Genomic DNA, 6,650 nt, shown 5'->3' with positions numbered 1-6,650 from the left:
GGGGGGGTGGGGGGGGGATGGGGTGCATGCGCCAGTGCATCTCTAAGAGAAGACAGGAGGTATAATTATAGTAAAACAGACAAGATAATGACAAACTGCCTGAACTTTCCCTCAGAGCCATCAAAGCGTTTCTGTCCTCTTGTGAGGCTTTTGCTCGTTTTCTCCTCGCCTGCTGTGCTCCACTGCCTGAAGGAACAAAAATTGGATGAGAAAAAGAAAAGCTTCTCAGTTAAATCACTGTTCTCCTGATTTTGAAGAGGTACGTTATCAGGAGACCATAAATTAGACTGGATCTAATCATCTTTTTCACTCTTAATTACATAGAAATGCCTTACTGTGCTGACAATCAATTTCAAACGTTTGCCAATAAGCTGCTTTTGTGTCGCAGCATTGGACAAAAGTTAAAATGAACTTTGCCCTGACACAGTGGTGTACACATTGTAGTATAAAAATAGCAGAGAATAACTTCATCTGTGAGTACTACGAGCACAGCAGCGATTTGATCCCTTTTACTCGGAAGGTTTTCCAAATTTTCCACCATCCTGCCAGATTCTAATTTCTGTGTCCTCGCCACCCTCCTTTCTGTATTTCTATTTGTAAAAAAATGGGACGGCACATATTAAGCACTTTGAGTTGTCCCGTTGCTGAAATGTGCTATACAAATAAATTTAATACATGGGATTATAGCCAGATGAATCATTTCCATCTCTAGTCCCATTGCCAGGAGAAGCAAGGTCTGTTTATGGTTGTCTGTGCAGAACATTAACCATATCAACTCTTCGACCCTTCTGTCCAGCAAGCCTCATCATAATGAGAACAAGTGAAGGCTCGCCGTAATTTCAACTTGCCAGACTCACCGCAGCTGTCCAGCATCACTCGTCGCAGAAGCCAATCAGCATCCAGATTCGGGATATAATGCTCCCCGTTCTCGGCTCCTCCTGCTCGCTAGCCAAGTTTCATCCCGCCGCCTCCCCCATCTCCACCCTCGCTTCCTCAAGCTCCTCTGGACTCCCCTTTCTTGTCCTCCATGCCACCACCAGGTCCGGGTCCCGGGGGAAGACTACCCTAAACTCTCACCCTACGTCGATCATTCAACCTCTCAGCAGTTCTCTGCAAACTCGTCTTCTGCCGGGGCCCGAGCGCCAAAGACCTCCAGCCAATAAAACACCGTGAGAGTCTCTCCAGGTTGAAGTTTTTGCTTCAGATCTGAATGAAGAATGAAGGACTGCCGAGATCGTTGCAATAACTTGCTTGGAGTGGTGCCAGTGCAGTGCGGGCACGATGGGGTCAAAGCCTAGGCATGAGCCATGGTAGTGCACAACGTCTTAAAGCCCTCCGCCACCACTGCCATTTGTAGTGGGGTGCACACTCTGTTCTTTACACGGACCTGAAGACCTAGCAAAGACTCTGCAAAGACCATCAACATTGTGGCTGATTTTTAGTGTACCTGGTTTGTTATCTTTTGTGAAGGAGGCCTAAGCAGCAGCATTTAAATGGTGCTTATGTTGCACGTGTTGAGGGTAGTTCCAGTAATTAATGTATAATTTCAAGCACACTTGTAAAATCACAAAGGAGTTTTCCTTGTATCCTGTCAAAAACAAAAACAAAATGTTATTTATCTATGTTCTCCATGTCCTTTTGTACTGCAGTACCTTTTTTTTTCAACAGAGAAAAACACAGTCCTCATCTTTTTAAATCCTTTGTCTCTCGCCTCTCAAAGCTTTTCTTTAGCCCAGCTTGTATGCAGCCTCCAGAGAGGGAAACAAAAAAAGGCATAAAAGGCTCTTCATCTAAATCCCTTTGTCTTTAAACCCTGAGTGACTTATCCAGCTTCCTGCATGAACAAACCCTCACCTTCTGTGTATTCTCTGCTCCGATGGTTTAACGGCAGGGCAACTCTCAGACAGCTGCTTAGGCGGCCTTGCTGTGGGCGAAAATTTCTATTTTCCAGTTTGTGCCGGTCTCTGCAATTGTGTTTTTTTTTAATATTCTGGCCCAGGGTGTCAGGGTTCCAGAGAGGGCAGGAAGAGGATCACAAGAATACGCACGCACCCATGCAGACGCTGTATTTATAGGATTGTAGGGTGAGCAGGATATCTGCCGTGGGTGTATCCAGACAGGTATTATCTCCTGGCACAGACAAACACAGACACATTCCGCTCTTCGCTGATTACATTTATTTATGAAGCACTAAAAGTTTCCATCTGCACAACGCTATTAAAGTTAACTAAAAGCTTGGCCCGAAAACCACGCCGCTCTAACGTATAACTACATGAGGCGGGGAAGTAAAAATGCGACTTTGTAAGATAAATGAGAGAAGAAGAGACTCATTCATCAACTGAGGAGCTCGGTCTTAAAAGACTAGTTGAAACCAAAATAAAAATGGTTGTTTAATCGTGGGATTAAACGAGAAAAGACATATTTATTACAGAGGGAAGATGGATGATGATGCATGGCAACTTTTTATTTGTAAAAAAAAAAGTTGTTCATCTTCTTATGCTACTTGTAGCTTTTACCTAACTTTTTCCCTGTTAGCCACCCTTTTACTACTTTTAGCATTCAGCTAGCCTTTTGCTACTTTAGCTTTTAGCCAACCTTTTACTGTATTTAGCTATCCTTTCAATACTTTTAGCTAGCCTTCAACTACTTTTAGTTTTTGTTAGCCTTTTGCTACTTTCACCTCTTGTTAGCTTTTTGATACTTTTAGCTTGTGTTCTGCTTCTTTTAGCTTTAAAAACTCAGTTTTAGCTTTAGCAAATGTTAGCTAAATCATTCATTTTCTCAGCAATCACAACGTATTTTCGCTGAAGATAAAATTCCTCCAATTATACTTTATGACAACAATTTTTAATCATGACCTGGTTAGGTTTAAGCAACAGAACCACTAAAAATTGTTTGTAGGTTCTACCAAGACATTAAAAAATGTATTTTTGTTAACATAGTTTACAAAAACAAAACAAATAGTGCAATACAGCATGAGATTTTGCAAAATGATCTTCCTAAGGTAGTTAAATCCCATTATTTCTCATGAAAAGAGGATCTTAGTCTGTAACACTGGCATGAAAAGCAGCTGTCACAGTAGCATGAGGACAGATAGAATGCAGGCTGATACAAGGAGGCTCGAGGAAATGATTCTGCATTTAATTAAACAAGAACACAAAAACAGAAAGCTGGCATGGCAGCAAAAATCGCACAAGAAGACAAAGTCACAAGGAAGACGAAGAGGAGTCAAACAATGCCAGACCACCTGCGAATGGAGGGAGAAAACACCTGGCCCGGATGATAACGGGGAACAGGTGCGAGCGGGCGGGCCAGGAGCCGAGGAGCAGAGAATCGATGGAGAAATGACGGGAAAATACAAGGATAACAATAAACACAAAAGACTGATTTGCATTCCTTCGAAAAAGGCCAGGTCTCAGCTGATTATAAAAGTAGAGAAAGCCTTGCCAGAGCAGTTTATCTTTTCTTAATCAAGCTACTTGTGTCCAATTATTTTTGGGGCTGTATTTGTCAGTTCTCTATAATAGGTGTCTTTATGTTGTCATTGTCCAAGAACATATGCTAAGTTGTGCTTTGAGAGTCTCACTGTGTGTGGCCACGTAAAGTCACTTACTTAACATTACGTTCCGCATGTGATTTAAAACCTTATTAATAAAACAAGAGTTGGCCCCGAGGATCCAGACTTTATCTTCGCCTTAATGTATTCTTAAATACAATGTTTAAAGTCACAAAGAAGACAAAGCCGCAAAGGCACCTTGTTGCTCCCCGCCTCGGGGATTTAGGATGAGGAAGCTAAGCCCTGAAACCACCGGCTGACTTTAAATTTCATCAAAGTTGTGTCTTTTATTCTTAATAAACGAATTTGTATCGACTAAATGGAAAACATCCTGAAGTTAAAGGAATGCCTGTCGCCCTCCGCCTTTCGTGCCAGTTTTAAACTAAGATCATCTTGAGTTAAAGCCATTTTGGTCTAAATAAAATAAATGTTTGTGTTGCAAGATGTCATGCGATATGTTAACAATTGGACCATGTGTTATGAATGACTCTCAGCAACTTCCACATTCAATTTTAGCTCAATATCTCTAAAATTCAGAACCATTTTTGTGTTGACTAAGGCAGATCAGCTGGCCCGATCATCATAAATAAGATTGACTCTAAAAGGTAATCAGTTATCGATAAACAGAGCCTTGCAAAAGTGTTTATCCCTCTTGGTATGTATATCGTTGCCTTGTGTTTGGGAATTTAAATGGTAGAATCCTAAATCAGAGAAGAATGGAACAACATCCTGATCCAGGCCTATTCAACAAGCAGCCCATAGGCCAGACGTGCCCCTTTTTAACATTTCTTTGGCCCTCACAAAGCCTTTCAGAATCCCAAACTGATTTATCTGAATAAAATGCTAAAAATATGCAAAAAATACCAGACCTTGAGCCTAGTATTGAGTTTTGCTTGCCATGCCAGCGGACAGGGGTGATGTTTGAACACATTTGCGCTTGTGACCCGTCCACCTGACTAAAGACAGTAAGGTTGCAGGACAATGGACAGACGTGTCAGGATCTGTTTTTACAAAGCCAAAAAGATGGAAAGCAGATTTAGAAAAGTGACATTTCTTAAAGCAAATTCACATCAGATTTTAGTTCAATAGCTGTAAAGTTGACTGAAATATGTATTTGTGCATTTTCTAAAGTTGCATACTTGCCAACCGTCCCGCATTTAGCTCCAAAAGTTAATCAGTTGTAGATCTACAACCAATGAATATTTCTTGAAAGTTTCATTAAAAGCTGCCCAGTGGTTCATGAAATGTTTTGCTAACATAGACTCCAAATACTTAATAGGAAAATGTACAATAGCAAGAAGAGGAGTTGAGCAGGAACTACTTCCTCCAGATGCAAAAGTAGCTTATTTTCTGAAATATCAAATATTTGGTTAATATCTATAAAATTGACAGAGTTACAAATGATTGTAATGCTAAAGGAATATTAAATAATACAATAAAAATTATATTTTATTTTTTGTTTTGCCACTTTTAGATGACAGTCACTGAGCAAAAAATTGAATTTTAGTAAAAAGATGTTAATTTTTCTGTTATTCTAATTATAATATATTCCCACGTATTATGTCTTCCTATTCAAAAGACGTTTTAAAGCCAATGCACTTCCAATAATTATTTCAGGTTATTTACGTTGCTCCATTTCACAACAATAATCATCTTAGGCCGCTGTACAGAGAAGGAACGAATCCAAATCATAAATTTCATCCAGTTCTGAACAGATCCAGTGGGTTTTAATAGGTTTTAATTCAACTCTAAACCAATCGCTGCACTCGTTGAAGCCCATAGACGGCCGGTGCTTTTAAAAAAAAAAAAAGATTCTACCCCAAATATGGCAAAAATGTTTGGACTCCAAAGCCTTACAATTCAAACTGGTCCTCAGACAGACAGCTTACTTTCTGCGCGCCGCTACAGTTTACCCAGGCTGCAGGAACACCCGCTGTGCACACAGAAGTATATCAATGGGACTTCACATGAGTACGAATGTGTGGAAAAATCCTCCGTGAAAAATCTGCCTTCTCTGGATCTGCGTGCACCTAGTCTAATCATAGCGATCCAGAAAACCACTCAGAGCTCCCGGTGTGCTTCCTACACGGACGGGGTGATAAATGCCTCTAGCTTAAGACGGCGCTGGGCGGAATAAGCAGAGCTGAGGGAGTAAAGAATAGCTGAGGGGTTAAAGCTGCAGAAGACAGGAAGCTGGACATTGAGGAGCAAAAAAGGAGAGGGACAGAAAGTATCTAATCTATCACCATGATAGCATCGGCTGCAGTAGTGTCCTCCTGTCACGATCCTCTCCTCGGGAACTGAATTGTACTACTGATGAGCTGTGCGACCCCACAGCAGCTGCCGGTTCCTTTTAAAGCCTTTGAAAAATGCATATCTGTAATGTTTTAAAGTGGCTTTTACAGCCTGATCACACCGAATGGCAACCTTGGTACCCTCTCCATGACCTGCACAATATGTGACAACAATAAGCTCCATTATTTTGATCATTTGGTTTGCAAACATTGCATTTATTGCACTAAAATTAGCAATATAGATGTGGTTCCAATTCAGTTTTATTATTTTTCAAAATCTCATTTCCTTTTTATTGCATAACCACGTTTTCTCACCTAAAAATGTACTTTTCAAAGGCTTTTTACACCAAATAATTACCGCATGGTGGATTCCTTTCATAATAATCGATTTTCATCGATTACACGGTGGAGCAAAAATCAAAATCAGCAAAAATCATAACTTGGAAAACCTTGTAAGTGAATGCACTCCTAGCGCTCGTCAAATAGGTTTTTTCCTTCTATTTTCGTCATCTATGAGACACAGTCCTGCACCCTCACCATTCTGTATACATCAGCAGCATGTTCCCACAACAATATGACCACATGCACCCAAACACTGCAACTTTAACCCAATATTTATTGTTTCTAAAGTGATTCGCCACCGTTTATGCGGTCTAGTGTCTTCTTTGTGGGTTTGTGTAGCGTGGAATACAAAATAAGCCCAAATAACTCAGGAAGAAGACACGTGACGTCACTTCCTGTTAACATCAGAATGCCGGGAGCGTGCAGGAGCAGCGACCGAAGCCAAAATGTGCGCTAAT

At 40.8% G+C, this 6,650-nt stretch overlaps 1 protein-coding gene across 1 annotated transcript in view; it reads right to left on the bottom strand.

The window, feature by feature from the left end:
• Window positions 1-6,650, bottom strand: part of chst11 (carbohydrate (chondroitin 4) sulfotransferase 11) — a 23,311-nt gene that overhangs the window by 15,974 nt on the left and 687 nt on the right. The window lies entirely within an intron of this gene.

The sequence above is a fragment of the Kryptolebias marmoratus genome, linkage group LG1 (genome assembly GCF_001649575.2).
Source record: "Kryptolebias marmoratus isolate JLee-2015 linkage group LG1, ASM164957v2, whole genome shotgun sequence".
Classification (NCBI taxonomy): Eukaryota; Metazoa; Chordata; class Actinopteri; order Cyprinodontiformes; family Rivulidae; genus Kryptolebias; species Kryptolebias marmoratus.
Note: the sequence above shows the minus strand (reverse complement) of the source record. Positions and strands in the feature narration are given on the sequence as shown.